This window comes from Perognathus longimembris, chromosome 14 (assembly GCF_023159225.1).
Source record: "Perognathus longimembris pacificus isolate PPM17 chromosome 14, ASM2315922v1, whole genome shotgun sequence".
NCBI classification, from domain to species: domain Eukaryota; kingdom Metazoa; phylum Chordata; class Mammalia; order Rodentia; family Heteromyidae; genus Perognathus; species Perognathus longimembris.
Genome location: NC_063174.1, coordinates 24841101 through 24858387, shown reverse-complemented (window position 1 = coordinate 24858387; position 17287 = coordinate 24841101). Strand labels below are relative to the sequence as shown.

Below are 17287 nucleotides of genomic sequence, written 5' to 3'. Positions count from 1 at the left end.
ATTTATTTATTGGTTTCTTTTTATTCTATTTCCTAATTCTGGTTTGAATTTTTTTTTCTTGTCATCTTGCCTCAACTATTCTGCCTTATTTCCCTCTTGAATGACATTAAGTCCCTTTTCATCTTAGAAATGGTTTTAGAGGGCCATCAACTCTTCTTATGGCTGATTCCTGCTAAGAAGAGAGCTGAAAAAGCCACTCCTCTACTTTATGTAATAGATAGCTGGGAAATCCAGTGACAGGAAACTCAGTGGCAGGCTGCCAGGCTCAAAACAAAAAGACATCAAGACCATTCTTTAAAAAATACATATATGAATTTATCATTACCATTAGGGTGTTGCCCAGTGTAGTTACCATTTGATAAGTCAGGTAATGAGTACCTTTCTTTCTGGATGCCATCCCTTCCTCCACTTTCCCCCAGTTTCCCTAATCTCCCTGCCTACAAGTTGCATAGTTCATTTTCCACATTGTGTATAATGAGTACCATGACTGCATCTGTTCATCCTTCTTCCCTTTAACTATTCCTTTAACCCACATAAAAGGACAAAAGAAAAACCAAACCCAACAATTCCAAGGCAAAACCAAACAACATGAACACCACCACCACCACCAGCAGCAGCAGCAAAAACCATTTTCATTTCCTGGAATTCATTTCAATAAATAGTATTTTTAATGTTCAGGGGCATTAGGCCTTTGGGTTCCTCCTCTAAGAGTATCCTCCTTTAGTCTCACTGTATGTGTGAATACCTAAAGGCTTGTATAAGTTATCAGGTCCAGTTATATTTTAGATCTGGCCTCTACATATGAGAGAAAACATGTACCATTTGTCTCTTTGAGCTTGGCTTACTTGACTTAAGGTGATTTGTTCTAGGTCCATTCATTTCCCTGCAAATGATATAATAATATTCTTTCTAATGGACGAGTAAAATTTCATTGTGTCTATGTACCACATTTTCAAAAATCTACTCATTTATTTTAGAGCATCTGGGCCATTTCTGTAACTTGACTATTTTGAATAGTGCAGCAATGAACATGGACGTGCAAGTTTCTTTACAGTATCTTGATTTGTAATGACCTAGGTAGATGCCCACGAGTGGTATGGCTAGGTCATAGGGAAGTTCTATGTTTAGTTTTTTTGAGGAACCTCCAAACTGCCTTCCAGAATCATTGTGCTAGTTTAGATTGCCATCAACAGTGCAATAGGGTTCCTTTTCCTCACATCCCTTGCCAGCATTTGTTGTTCCAATTCTTTTTTCCCCAATCATGGGGTTTGGGACTCAGGGCCTAGGCACCCTTCCTGGCTTCTTTTTTCTCAAGGCTAGCATGCTACCACTTGAGCCACAGTGCCACTTCTGGCTTTTTCTGTGTATATGGTACTAAGGAATGGAACCCAGGGCTTCATGCATGCTAGGCAAGCACTCTACCGCTAAGCCACCTTCCCACTTGCCTTGCTGTTTCAATTCTTAATGGTGGCTAATCTAACTGAGGTGAGATGGTATCTCAAGTTGTTTTGATTTACATTTCCTTTATGACCAGATATGATGAGCTTTTTTTTTCATGTGTTTATTTGCCATTCTTATCTCTTCTTCTGAGAAGTCTCTCTTTAGCTCCCCTGTCTATTTACTGCTTAGTTTATAAGTTTTAAGGGTGTTGTTTTTTTGAGTTCTATGTATATTTTTGATATTAGGCCTTCATTGGATATATTTCTGGTAAAGATTGTCTCCCAGTCAGTTGGCTATCTTATTAGTTTAGTAACTATGTCCTTTGCTGCACAGAAACTTTTTATTTTGCTGTAATCCCATTTATCAATTCTCTTTCCTATCTGCTGTGCTCCTGGGACTCTTCAAAAAGTTCCTACCAATGCATATGAGTTCTAAAGTTTCTCCAACTCCTTTTTGCAGTAGTTTCAAAGTTTTAGATCTGGCATCGAGGTCTCTGATCCAGTTTAGTTGATTTGGGTGCCTTGTGACAAATGCGTCCTGTTGGGGTCCATCTTCCCCCCTAGATGGAAGGGGCCTGAGGCACCTCCCCCAGCTGGGGAATGCGGCCTTTCCATCCTCTATACATTGGAATCCGGAGAAACCGGTCGGGCAAAGAGACCCCCGACTTAGCTGGCAGCCAGCCTGGCGCCTACCAGCCCCGCCCTGGTTTGGCGCGCTCAGAGTGACGTAGCCCCTTGGAGGTCAAGTGACCAGCCCCTTGGAGGTCAAGTGACAGCCTTTTGGCCTATGGGAATCCTGGCCAACCCCCTTCCCCCGGATCATCTACCCTTGTCTCTTTCTCAATAAAGTTAGTTCGCTCTCAGAAGCTGACTCCGTGGTCTATGTACGTAGGTAGGAAAACGGTCACATTGCCACGCGGGTCGCGCGCACGCCAGGACGGAGACGCCCCTACGTCTCACCCCGACAGACCTGCAGGCCGAGGGTTGGGGGAGAGGACGATACGAGGGTAATAAGAGAGAAAGGAATAAGCATTTGAGCCGGAGCAGAGAAAGCAGTCCCCACAGCGTCCAATTTTAGTTGTCTACATATGGACGTCCAATTTTCCCAACACCAATGACTGGAGAGGCCATCTTTTCCCCACTGTATGTTTTTTGTCTCGTGTCCAACATGAGATAACTATTAAGTCTATGGCTTCATTTCTGGGTCTTCTAGTCTGTTCCATAGATCTTTAGGCCTGTTTTTGTGTCAGTACCAACCTTTTTGTTATTATAACTCTATAGTAGAATTTGAGGTGTGGGATTATAATAACACCAGCATTACTCTTTTCTTCTCCTAAAATTGGGTAAGCAATATTCGTTACTGATGACTACAAATTCTACCCCAGTGCATGCCAGTTTACAATAGAACTCTTAGAGTTCTGAGACTTCTCACAGTATTAGCTTCAAATCTGCCATGGCTATTTAGAGGTCTTAGGATGGTAAAAGAATTTACCAAGACAGAAGGATAGAAGAAACAAAGGTTTGTTAGGTTGTCAGTGCCGAAGAAGGACAGTAGCACTAATACTTTAGGGTTGGGAGGGGGGTTTTATGGGGCCAGATGTTGTTGTTGTTGTTGTTGTTGTTGTTGTTGTTTTTCCTGGCCATGGTGCTTGGACTTAGGTCCTGGGCACTGTCCCTGAGCTCTTTTGCTCAAGGCTAGCATTCTACCACTTTGAGCCATAGCTACAGTTTTTGAATGGTTAATTGGAGATAAGAACCTCACAGGGACTTTTCTGCCTAGGCTGGTTTCAAACTGTGATCCTCAGATCTCGGCCTCCTGAGATAGCTAGGATTACAGGCATGAGCCACCAGCGTCCAGTATGAACAGGCTACTTTAAAAAAATTATTAGTCTATTATTAAATGGTCAGACTACTTTTGATTGGTTATTATGTTTCATGGAATTGATTGGCTGTCACATTCTTCTACCATGGCTTAAATTTATGTTAGCTGGAATGGCTTGATACTTTGATTTTCCTATCTATTCCAGCTGGTCCATTTCCTAGCCTTGACTCGCTTCCTCATTCCACCTGAACTTCGGTATTCCTCTGCTTACCATGTCAACTTAATGGGGCTACCTCCACATCCTCCCCTGACAGAAGAACAAAACCAATAAAACTTGATTTTATTGGCAAAGGTCTCATCTTCCTGTAACCAATAAAACTTGATTTTAGTTAGCAAAGGTCTCATCTTCCTGTAACTGCTTTGAACTGAGTTAGGGTCATAGAGACCCATGTTTATGCATTTGTTGTTCTGGAAAGAGGATTGTGAGAGGTTCTTGGGGACTCAGCAGGATCAAATTGAATATCTGAATGAGTTTGTACAATTGCCCTGTCTAGGGGGCCATGAGGCACAAGAGGGTCACTAGCTGGAAGCCACATTGTAACACCATTTATAATGTCCAACAACAGGGAGAGATCTCCTCTGGGCTTACAGTGGTAGCTGGAAAAAAAGTGAGTATTTGGGTGTCTTAATCCTGGAGGTGTAAATCCAGGGGGAAAATACCTGAAAGTTTAACTGCTGTGAGGGGAGTTGAAATTTGGACCTTGTAATATCCATGTCCTGGACACTAAGGCTGCTTCCTAGCTTGGATATGACAGCTTCACTCAGGAGTGGGAAAGGGCAATACAGCAGTACCAGTGAATAAAGACAGTGATCCCTAGTGATCAAACAAGTAGTCCCCTTGGGGGATTGTCCATCTGTTGTGAGAAAGATCTGGCTCTGAAAAGTGGATCCAGAAAAGTGAATTAAGGCAGGATAAGAAGCCCCCAGCATCTATTAAGAAGGTGATTTTTTTAAATCTCCTGCCACATTTATGTTTGCCCAAGGCTCTTCCATAGGGTTGTAGAACATAAGAGCCTGTAGAGTCCCTGGGCCTTCCCAATACATTGGCTTACTATAGTCCAGAAACTGGGTCAAGGGCATCTGCTGGTTGCTGGGAATAGACCATCTGCAGAGGTCTTGGACTTGAGATGACTTCTCCTGGTAGGCAAAGGAAGGGCAGTCCACTTTCCAGGGCTTCTCCTGCCTGTATTGTGGTCATGGGCCTGGTAGGGGGTTGTAGATTGGCAGTTGTGCCTGAAATGTTCCAGCTGCCACAATTATAGCAGGCCAAAGAGAATTATTGAGGTGCTGGTGGCTGTGGCAGCCTATAATTAGCCCAACTAGAGTGCTATATTGAGGGTACCCCAGAAAGGGAATGGAGTTAGCAATCACAGTGGCCATATACTTGGTCTGTTGCCTCTTTACAGTTATGGGTGTCCACCCCTGGTTCTAGAAGACATGAAAGATCATTTCTAGTAAGATCAGAGAAGGAATTTGAGGACCCAGTTCTAAGTTCTGGAATTGTCTTTCTAATGTCTGATGAGGATTGGCTGATAAAAAGTATTGCTAGACTTTTTGATATCTCGGGGTTTATGGTAGTGTATTTGAGCATGGAGGGCTGGATTTGCAGTAGGACCTTGAATGATTTCCCTTCTTTTGTTGAACTTAACAGGTTTAATAGTGGCCCTATGTATGCTATCCAAGAGGCAAGTGATCATCTCATTTCTTTGACCTCTGCCTCTTGGTCCTTCCTGGTAATCCCATTTAGGATCTTCCCTCCCCCCCACCCCTCTCCCCCCCCACCCGCATCTCTTTCAAGTGAATTTTGAGTGTGGGCCCCATCAGCCCAAGCCTCAGCCTGTGACTAAATACAGAATACTTTCTCCTTCAGTTGAGATCTACTGGCTTAAGACCCATCTTTTTAGACCAGTGATAACAACCCTCAGAAAGCCACTGGTCTCATTCCAAGCAATTCTGGGCAATTGGTTCATGCTGGAGGGCATCTGTGGCTGCTCAGTTGATAAATCTAAAGGTAAATTGTCCCTTAAAAGGGACTGTCTCCAGCTTAATATAATCAGTGCTGCCATTACCTGTGTATAGATAACTTATTTCTCTGGTTTGATTTTTCTAAACATGTGCTACTTTCTCCCCAGGGTTTGTGTTTATTTACTACAGAAAACACAGCAATATTATAAATACAAAATGTAATGTAAATTGCTCAGTTGAGTAGCCCAGAAATATTTATGTTAGTATTTGTTTTTTAAATTTTGTAATATATAATATATATATATTATATATATATATGGAGAGAGAGAGATTGTGGGAGTATATAAAGCAAATCCATCTAGGCATTATTTCATCTGTATTTCCTTTTGTATGTACCACTAATACATAAGGAGTAAGACTTAGACTAACAATTACCTCATGGTTCACAAAGTTTACCATCCTGCATTGACCTTTTCCAAGATGGTCTCAAATTTCTCTGGAGTTGATTATTAACACTTGGAAGGCAACTTCTCCAGTCCCTGCCCCGCTTCCTCTAGGCTGTCCACAAGACTGGATACCCTAAGGGATGCATAACTTTCCCTTCAATACCTTACTATCGCATACTGATGTGTCTTACCTTATAGCCATGCTTAAAATGGTTATATGGGAGTCTTGTAATGATAGACTTTAAATTTTTAATTTTTGTAGTACTTTGGGTTTGAAATCAGGTTTTCACACCTATTAGGCAGGTGCTCTAATGCTTGAGCCATGCCTCCAGCCTTAGACTATTATATTATTTCCAATTATTATAAATAATGCTGTATTTCCAAAGAATGGGATTCTGTGTGAAATTCTTGGAATTGAAAAGTTAACCTCTTTCTTCCTCTTCCTTTCTTCCTCCCTCTCTGACATCCCTCCCTCCCTCCCTCCCTCCCTCCCTCCCTCCCTCCCTCCCTTCTTGTTTACTTGCAGTACAGAGGAACCCAGAGTCTTAAGTATGGTACTCAAGTTCTCTACCATTTGATCTATGCCTCAATTCTCTTAACTGTCTTACAGCTAATTTTTCTCTCTTTTTATGGCTATTATAAAGGTGATATACAGAGGGGTAACAGTTACATAAGTCAGGCAATGAGCTCATTTCTTTTTGGACAGTGTCACCTCTTTCCTCACTCTTTCCCTGTTTTTCTCTCCCTTTCCCACCCAAAGTTGTATAGTTCCTTTTCAACACAGTGTCTAGTGAATACCACTGCTGCATTTGTTCAGCCTTTATCTTTCCATTTCTGTACCCCCTTACCCCTCCCAAAGATAGATAAATGAACAAACAAGACAAAAATAAGAGAAAACAAAAACAGCAACAAAGAAAAAAAAACCTCATTTCCATTTCCTGGAGTTCATTTTGATACATATTATTGTATATGATCTGCAGCACATAAGCATTGGGCCTTTGTATTCCTTTCTTAAGAATATCCTCCTTTGGTCTCACTATGTGAGAATGTCTACGGTCCTATAATATTCCACTGTATGTTAGATCTAGCTTCTTCATATTAGAGAAAACATGTGTCATTTGTCTCTCTGAGCTTGGCTTACCTCACTTAACATGCTTTGTTCTAGGTCCATCCATTTCCCTGCAAATGACATCGTATTATTTCTTCTAATGACTGTGTAAAATTCCACTGTGTATTGATACCACATTTTTTGGGATTCACTCATCAACTGTAGGGCATCTTGGCTATTGTGAGTAGTGCAGCAATGAACATGGATGTACAAATGTCTTTACTGTTTCCTGGCCTGGAATGTGTCTGGACTGTAGGGGACCTCTAGGCTGCTATTCAGAGTGGTTGTACTAGTTTACATTCCCACCAACAGTGCAATGGGGCTCCTTTTTTCCCACATCCCCACTAACATTTGTTGTTGTTGTAATCCATGATGGTAGCCAACCTAACTGGGGTAAGGTGGAATCTCAGAATTGTTTTGATTTGCATTTCCTTTATGGTGAAGGATGATGAGCATTTCCTCGTGTGTTTCTTTGCCATTCTTACCTCTTCTGAGAAGTCTCTCCTTAGCTCCTTTGCCCATTTAGTGACTGGTTTAGTAGCTTGGGAGGGGTTAATTTCTTGAGCTTCTTGTGTATCTTGGACATTAGATCTTTGTGGGATGTATTGCTGTTAAATACCTTCTCCCAGTCTGTTGACTGTCTTTCTAGTTTAGTAACTATGTCCTTTGCTCTGTAGAAACTTTTTTTTTTTTTTGGCCAATCCTAGGCCGTGAACTCAGGGCCTGAGCATTGTCCCTGGCTTCTTTTTTGCTCAAGGCTAGCACTCTACCACTTGAGCCACAGCGCCACTTCTGGCCATTTTCTGCATATGTGGTGCTGAGGAATCAAACCCAGGGCCTCATGTATACGAGGCAAGCACTCTTGCCACTAGGCCACATTCCCAGCCCCTGTAGAAACTTTTTAATGTGATGTAATCTCATTTGTCAAGTCTCTCTCCAGTCTTCTTACACCTAAGTTTTTATAGCACACAGAAATTAATTTCTTCTTCTTTTTTTCTGTCAGCTTCCAGGCATGAAGGGGGGATCTTTGTGATCCCATTTATCTTAGCAGGTTCACATTTTCATGCTGAAATTTTTATTGGGTCAACTGTAGCTTCACATAAGTTGTAAGAAATACCCCACAGAGATCACTGGTTTCCTTTACCAGGTTTCTTCCAATGCTAACTTTAGCAAAACTAAGGTACAGTGTTACAACCAGGATATCCACATTTGCACAGGATACTTGTATTCAGATCTACCCAGTTTACCTGTGTTCATTTGTGTGTGTGTGTGTGTGTGTGTGTGTGTGTGTGTGTGTGTGTGCGTTAAGTTCTCTACAGTTGTAGCACCTATGATTTGTGATTCTGCTGTAACAGCCAAGACTGTTTCTAGCACCTCAGGACCCACCACTCACCCCCAGTTTCTTCAGTTTTAAAGTCTCTTGATAAATATTTCAAATTGCTTCCTGGTAAAGCATTACTAATTCACACTACACTATCAGTGTCAGGTATGATTTTTCTAAAAAGGTAATATATTAGTAGGTTCATCACATTTTCACTCTCTGGCTTTATGGTAAATCCCTTAATATATTTATTATCAAAATTTGTTTCAAAGCATGTCACATATATTCTCCTATAAGATACTGGGCAATTGCTGGGTGCTGGTGGGTCATATCTGTAATCCTAGCTACTCAGGAGGCTGAGACCTGAAGATTTTCAGTTCAAAGCCAGCCCAGGCAGAAAAGTCTGTGAGACTCTATCTATAATAAACTACACAGAAAGGGCTGGGGATATGGCCTAGTGTCAAGAGTGCTTGCCTCGCATACATGAAGCCCTGGGTTCGATTCCCCAGCACCACATACATAGAAAACGGCCATAGTGCTCACTTCGGCAGCACATATACTAAAAATTGGAACGATACAGAGAAGATTAGCATGGCCCTGCGCAAGCATGACACGCAAATTCGTGAAGTGTAGAAAACGGCCAGAAGCAGTGCTGTGGCTCAAGTGGCAGAGTGCTAGCCTTGAGCAAAAAAGAAGCCAAGGACAGTGCTCAGGCCCTGAGTCCAAGGCCCAGGACTGGCAAAAAAAAAATAAAAATAAAAATAAAAAAAAGAAAAGAAACTACACAGAAAAAGCCAGAAGGGGTTCTGTGGCTCAAGTAGTAGCTTTGAGTACAAAGCGGCTCAGAGATAGTACCTGGGCTCTGAGTTCAAGCCCCAGGACTGGCAAAAGAAAAAAGGAAAGAAAGAAAGAAAGAGAGAGAGAGAGAGAGAGAGAGAAAGAAAGAAAGAAAGAAAGAAAGAAAGAAAGAAAGAAAGAAAGAAAAAGGAAGGAAGGAAGGAAGGAAGGAAGGAAGGAAGGAAGGAAGGGAAGAGAGAGAGAAAGAGAGAGAGAATGAAAGGAAAGAAGGAAGGAAGGAAGGGAGGAAGGGAGGAAGGAAGGAAAGGAGGAAGGGAGGGAGGGAGGGAGGGAGGGAAAGAAAGAAAGAGGAGAGGAGGAGGAGGAGGAGGAGGAGGAGGAGGAAGAATTGGGCAACATTTTTTTATGTCTTTGGTTTTCCAATATTTGAGAACATTGTTTTCAGCAAAAATCAAATCAAGAAAATTGCCAAGTGCAATAGCATACAGATTTCCATCTTTAAACAAGCTGGCCTAGCTTATGGAAACACCATTTGTGGGGTTGAAGCAACATATGAATCAGGCCTCCTACATACTAAGCATCGTGGGCTCTTCCACTGAGCTACACCCCTAACCCAATGACTTCCTTAATAGGGTTTTCTGCCTGCCGAATGACCGGAAGTCTTTGGCTGAAGTTAACAGGGATGTTTATCTGAGGCTAAGGATATTTCTTTTCCAAATACTTTAATGAAAAAGTAATTTAATTTTCTTCAAGTGGAGATCAGCTCCTGGAGGAGGGGCTCTCGGTTTCTGCTTCTGGAAAGGGAGAATATTCTTTCTGCTTGTTGGGAGCAGAGAGCTCCTTTGTGGGGTCAGAATTCTCACTGGTACATAGTGGAAGCAGTGTGGCTCCATCAGTGGTGGAAGCCATTGATTTTGGTGGAGATAGCGTGGATGATCATGACTACCAGTGTAGAGGATGAACTTGGATAGAAGCGATGTAAATTACAGTGTGAGGCATGTGGCAGGTGACAATGCAGAATGGGGAGAAAGGTCTTTAGACAAACATAGCATAGGGAGGCAATTCTGATTTATTACCCAGCACTGATGTCTCCTATCTGTAATCTTAGCTTTCAGGACATTAAGATCTGAGGATAGAAGCCAGCTTGGGCAGAGAAGCCTGAGAGACTTTTATCTCCAATGACCAGCTGAAAATCAGAAGTAGAGGTGTGGTTCAAGTGGTAGACTGCCAGCATTTAACAACGCCCCCCCCCCCCCCAAAAAAAAGTTAAGGAGGAATGTGAAGCCCTAGGTTCAAGTCCCAATACTGTCACATAAAAAAATTGTAACTTAGGATAAATTGGTTCCCAGTTAACCTGAGTGAATTAATACACATGATGAATAAATGTAATTTTTGTCATATAGTTATACACATTTTAGATCTAGAAATCCAAATATGGAGACAGCCCTATATATGGAGAATAAACAAAGATGAACTCCTAAACATGTCTATAGATCTGTATATATACTTACCATTAAAAACAATAATGTTGCTGGTGCTAGTGGCTCATACCTGTAATCCTAACTATTCAGTAGGCTGAGATCTGAGGATCACAGTTCAAAGCCAGCACCAGCAGGAAAGGCTGTGAGACTCTTATCTCTAATTAACCACCAGAAAACTGGAAGTAGATCTGTGGTTCAGTCTATGATTGCTAGCATTGACCTGAAGAGCTCAAGGACAGCACCCAGGCCCAGAGTTCAAGCCCCACACAATCAACAACAACAATAATAATGTTGGCCAGGCACTGGTGGCTCATGCCTGTAATCCTAGCTACTCTGGAGGCTGAGATTGGAGGATCACGGTTCAAAGCCAGAGTGGGTAGGAAAGTCAGTGAGATGCTTATCTCCAATTAACCAATAGAAAACCTGAAGTGGCACTGTGGCTCAAAGTGATATAGAGTGTTAGCCTTGAGAGAAAAGCTTATGGGCTGTGCCCAGACCTTGAGTTCAAGACCTTGAGTTCAACCCAAAAAGAAAAGAAAAAGAAACTAGAGCTAAACCCAAAGCATGAGTAATGATCACAAGGTGTTTGTGTTGTGATTTTTGGGGGAACTTCTACTTAGCAGGTCTGGTTCCACTTTCTCTCTTGGGAACTGAAAGCTATGGAGTTCTTGCTTCTCTTTTTTCTTTGAGAGTTGGGAGCAGGAATGCTCAGAGGAATCTGCTTACTGGTGAAGGGTTCTAGAAGCAGACAGAACGAGCAGTACAGGATTGTCTGCTTCAGCCTTTTCTTCTGACCCCTCTTCCTTGGAATCAGAAGCCAAAGGCCCACATTATCCCTTGCTGTCAAAGCCACACAGAAGAACTCTGCCTCAGAGGGAGCATCAAATCTGTTCCTATGATTCAGAGCAGACCTCTCATCTATAGAGGAACATCTGTGCTGCCTTTTAGGTGTGTAATTGCCTTGGTAATTTGCACTATCTACTTCTAGGGGAGATCATTATTGGATACCTAGAACATCTGATTGTTTTGGCACACAGAGTTCCTCGAATAAAGCTTTCAAATGCACAGAAAAGACCAAAGAGAAGAAGAAAATGGAAAGATACCCACAGATAGAACTTCTATTTGTGGCAAGGAATATTTACATAATCATCATGTAAATACCAATTCCTAGATTAACTAAAACTGAGAGGGGGTGTCATGAGTTACATTTTCATCTGTCATAACATCTAAGACTGATTCAACTAAGAGAGAGCTATTTAAGTATATTTTTAACTAAGTAACTATCAGAAAAACTTAAAAAATTTGTATGTTATAGTCTCTTTCAGTGAGAAGATGGGTGAAGACAAAGGACTTGCTTCTATTAGAAGCCCTCTGAGCCAGCACTAGGCTCATACCTGTAATCCTAGGTACTCAGGAGGAAGCTGAGATCTAAGGATTGCAATTTGAAGCCAGCCTTGGAAGTCTGTGAGACTCTTATTTCCCATGAGCCAGTAAAAAGCTGGAAGTCAAAGGTGGTAGGGTGCTAGCCTTGAGTGAAAAAGCCAAAGTAGAGTATGAGGCCCTGATTTCACACCCCAGTCCTGGTATAAAAAAAATAGAAGCCCTCTGCCTGACACTATTTGGTAAAAAGTTGGGGCTGTACTAATTTTGTCAGAATTTGAAAAGCCTATCTATGTTTTTATCTCCATGTGTGGGTCAGGGAAATGAAGGTAAGTGCTGGCTTGTCGTGACTGCCTGGAGTGTTGTTGAATGTCACAGGGAGCCTGATGACCAGGGAAAAGGTCAAAGTGAAGCATGTGAATTCTTAGATGAAGTAAAGGAATGATCCCTTTTGCCCCATCTGGCCTGACATTTTGCATCTTCATTTCTCTGTAACTCACAGGCCTTGGATATTCTAGCTCAGGATTTAGAAAACTTTTCCTGGAAAGTGGCAGTAGTAAATATTTTAGGCTTTGCAGATGACACATTCTCTGTCATAACCATTCATCTCTGCCATTACAGAGTTGTGAAATCAACCATAGAAAAGTATGCAAATGAATGAGTCTAAGTAGATTCCAATATAACTCTATTTATGGACACTGTGACATTTGAATTTCATATAATGTTTGTGTGACATGAAGTATTGTTTTCTCATTTATTAAAAAATGTAAACAAAGCCTTTATTTGTTCATAGGCCATACAAAAAGAGACAGTGAGTAGGATTTGGCCAGCAGGCTATGCATGATTGGTGGCTGCTTATTCTGGATCTAACACATTTGTGTGATTCCCTCTCATGCATAGCAAAGAGCTCCAGCCATCTGGGCTGCTAGAGTAATTTATATGGAGTAGGAACACATCAGTGCCTCCAGCATTCACAACTGTGGAAATTACATCTTAGAGGGTTTTGAGTTCCCGATGACTATAAAAACTTCAACTTCTTGTTCCTTCCTTTTTCCTCCTTCTACTCTACTCTCATATCCAGTCTAAGTATAGAAGCACCTGTGTGAAGGAAGCCATATTCCAATGTATGCTTCATTGCTAGCAGTTTATTACAGAAGCTTCTGTATTTCTGAGAAATAGTACAAGCAGTCACAGATGTAGAGATTGATCTGTCTTGGTTGCAGGAGGGCAAGAATGGGTCCCTTGGGCCACAGAAGCTACCTGAGCAGTTGAGCATAAAGGAAACTTCTTTTTCTCTACTCACTCAGGTGAGTGGGCCAGTTGAGTCCTGGGAGTGAGGTCTTACTTTCCCTAAGATTGTCATCAGTAGAGGACATAGCTCTTTCCCTGATATGGCTTTGTGAAGGCTTTGTTCTCTTACACTTAACTGTGTTGCCTGTGGGAGAATAAAGATTAGTGAGATCACTATCTCCTTACGTGGAGGAAGGATGCATATGATGTAAGTGAATATTTGAAGCATATTAGATAAGGGACTCTGATAAATGTATGGATCTCGCAGTGGAGCGAGGAGTTGAAAATATAAGCAGAAGCAGATCACAGAGAACTTATAGATGCCCCAGTCGGAAATGGACCTGACCCTTTGGAGAGCCAGCGGCAGGATGTCGAGTAGGTGCAAGTGGTTTGTACTTGGAGCTGGAGGATGAACAGCTTAGGGACTATTAATTACATTAACTCGGGCAGGATAATGAAGCACAAAGTAGGTCAGTGGCAGTGAAGCTTAGGAAGAGAGGACAGCAGGGAGGTTTAAAAGCTGAACACTGAAGAGCTTGTCCACATCTGGGTGAGGATTAATCTGGAACAGTTCCTGGTTTGGGGGAGGGGGTTCAGTGCCTAGTGACCATGGAAGCACTGAGGGCATTTGGGAGGGGTGGGGGCTATAGGTGGGCAGTGGAGCTTCAGCTTAGACAGGTTCATTGAGGTCCCTGGGGGACACCAATGCTTAGGAGAGGGGATGGGCTGGAAGCAGAGGTCTGGAAGTCAACAGTAAAGCAGTTCCTGCTCAGTGTGTGCTGAGAGACACAGTCAGCTAGAAAGGGGACGAAAAGGAGGAAAGTGGAGGAAAGATAACTCTCTGTAACCAGGAATAAGGGGCCAGTGAGAGACAGACACACCAAGTGTCAAAGGTGGGCTCTCAGAAGAAGAGAATCTGAGAGAGCTGAGATGGGATGAATGAATACGTGTATATTTATTTTTAGTAATATTGAAAGTTGAGGTAATTTAAATATCCAACTGTCTGGGTAGTTTATAAGATACCCAGTCTCTGGTACTTGTTACAGTAGCTTGAACTGAGACATTCTCTGTTTTTGTTTTTGTTTGCTGATGATGCCCATGAAGAACATGTTTAGTGACATGTTTAAGGTCATACAGATGTCAGTGGGAAGGAAGGTGATGAGCTCTCTTTGAACATCCTAGTGAGGATCTGAGATTATTCATAACACTTATAAAGCTTTGGCCCCAAGGGGATGGTGACATGGTAAAGAAAAAACTGGCATCCAGAGGAAGCTTAAGTAGCTTGTTTTCTTTGCTTAGACTTCAAGAAGTTTACCTTATTTATCTCGCTTAATTGAAACTTGCTTAGTAACTCCCCATTGCTCCTCCCCTACCTCTAGCAAGCACCATTCCATTCTTTGATTCAATAAATTCAACTGTTTTATTATTTTATATAAGCAGAACCCCTATTATAATGTCCTCAAGGTTTATCTTTGTGGTTATGTGCTACAGGATTTCCTTTTTTTTTTTTAAAAAAAAAAAAGCTTTTCTTTATCCAATCATCTGTCAATGAACACTTAGATTGTTTATATGTCTTCATTATTGTGAAGTGTTGCAGTGAACATGGGAGTGTAGTTTTCTCTTAGAGGTCCTAATTTCAATTTATTTGGATAAATATTCAGAAGTAGGATTGCTGTATCATATGGTAGTTATATTTTTAGGGTTTTTTTGAGGAACCTCCATACTACTTTGCATAGTGGCTGCATCATTTTGCATCCCTACCAACACCAGGCAAGGATTCCATTTTTTTCTGCATCCTCAAAGCACTTGCTTCTCTCTTTTTCCTTTCTTTTTGTTTTTATAATAACCACCTGACTGGTGCTAGGAGATACATCCTGTTGCTTCGATTTCCATTGCACTTATTGACATTGATTTTTTGTGTGTGTCACATTTTAGAGATTAAATCCATTCCTTTCTTTTTACTTTATTATTTCCTTTTACTGTGTAGAAGCATTTAAATTTCATTATGTCTTTATTTGTTACTGAGGTTTGAACTCAGCACGTTGCCCTTGATCTACCACTTGAGCCATGTCTCCAGCTCTTATTTATTGCTCTACTTATTTTTGGTGGCATTTGGGTTTGCAGAGCCTTACACTTGAATAGCAGATGCTCTACTACTTGAGATACTTCTCACCCCAGTCTTTCCTCTTGTTTTTTTTTTTTCCTCCCTGGTGTTTTTTATAGTTCCAATTTCCATATTTAAGACTTTAATCCAGTCAGTGGGAGGAAGAGAGAAAGGGGGAGAGGGAGGGAGGGAGAGAAAGAGTGGGGGAGATAAGGGTCTTGTTTCATACTGGCTATTTGGTTTGATTCAGTACCATTTGTTTCATGGTGTATTCTCAAGAATCATGTTGAAGGTCAGGTTACCCTGTGTGCATAGATCTGTCCCAGGCTCTCTATTCTTTTCTTTTATACCAGTACCAGATTTTTTTTTTAAATTTCAGTAACTATGTAATACATTTTGCAGTCAGGAAGTATGTTGTCTTCAATATTATTGCTCTTTCTCAAATTAATTTGCATTTGCGGTCATTTGTAATTCCATATGCTACATCGATTTTTTCTATTTTTATTAAAAAATGCCATTGGACTTTGATAAAGGTTACAATGGATCTATAGATTTCCTTGAGTACTGTAGGCATATTAACAATATTAAATATTTTTATTGTCAAATTGATGTACAGAGGGGTACAGTTTTATATGTTAGGCCTTGGATACATTTCTTGTACTGTTTGTTACTTCCTTCCTCATTCCCCCTCATCCCTCCCCTTCTCCCTCTCCCCCTATGAGTTGTTCAGTTGGTTTACATCAAATGGTTTTGCAAGTATTGCTTTTGGAGTCATTTGTCTTTATATCCTTTGTCTCTCGATTTTGATATTCCCTTTCGCTTCCCTAGTTCTAATACCAGTATATACAGTTTCCAATGTATTCAGATAAGATACAGTGATAGCGCGAGTACAACCACAGGAAAGGATACAAAAAGATCAATAAAAAAAGAAGCTACGATTTCACATGGCATGTTGAAAGTGATTACAACAGTGATATATCACTCGTTTCCATAACATGGAGTTCATTTCACTTAGCATCATCTTATGCATTCATAGGGGCATAACTATTAGGCTCTTGTGATCCTCTGCTGTGACTAGCCTAAACCTGTGCTAATTATTCCCTATGAGGGAGATCATGAAGTCCATGTTTCTTTGGGTCTGGCTCACTTCACTTGGTACGATTTTTTCCAAGTTCTTTCATTTTCTTACGAATGGGGCAATGTCATTCTTTCTGATAGAGGCATAAAATTCCATTGTATATGTACCCCATTTTCCTGATCCATTCATCTACTGAGGGGCATCTGGGTTGGTTCCATATTTTAGCTATGACAAATTGTGCTGCAATGAACATTGTTGTGCTGGTGGCTTTAGTGTGTTCTTGTTTGTGGTCTTTTGGGTAGATGCCCAAAAGTGGGGCTGCTGGGTCACAGGGGAGCTCTATGTTTAGCCTTTTGAGGAATCTCCATACTGCTTTCCAGAGTAGCTAACCAGTTTACATTCCCACCAACAATGAAGTAGGGTTCCCTTTTGGCCACATCCCCTCCAGCATTTGTTATTGTTAGTTTTCTTGATAAAGGACATTTTTACTGGTTAAGGTGGAATCTTAATGTTGTTTTGATTTGTATTTCTTTTATGGCCAGTGACATAGAGCACTTTTTCATATGTCTCTTGGCCATTCTCACTTCCTTATCAGAGAAGTCTCTTTTTAAGTCTTTCGTCCACTTGTTGAGGGCCTGTTGGTTCTTTGTGGTTTTGTTTTGGAGGAATTTAATTTTTTTTAGTTCTGCATATATTTTAGATATGAGGCCTTTGTCCATTGTATGGCTGGTAAAGATCTTTTCCCAATCTGTGGGCTTTCTGTTTATCTTGTGAGCTGTGTCCTTTGCCCTTCAGAAGCTCTGCAGTTTGATGCAGTCCCATTTGTCCAACCTTTCTTTGATTTGTAGTATTGGGGGAGGTTAAGTTATTACATATATTTCACGGTATACATTTTGACATTCACAATGATGAAAATTGTTCTACACTACATAGCTTATGAAGTCTATGATCTTCAACAATACAGACACTTTGTCCATTTGGGGTGATATGCACTT

At 41.2% G+C, this 17287-nt stretch overlaps 1 non-coding gene across 1 annotated transcript; it reads left to right on the top strand.

Annotated features, from left to right (window-relative positions):
• Nucleotides 1-8696: 8696 nt before the first annotated feature.
• On the top strand, nt 8697-8803 carry LOC125363751. Its single transcript, XR_007213332.1, has one exon. It is a non-coding gene; the product is annotated as a U6 spliceosomal RNA (small nuclear RNA).
• The last annotated feature ends 8484 nt before the right edge of the window (nt 8804-17287 follow it).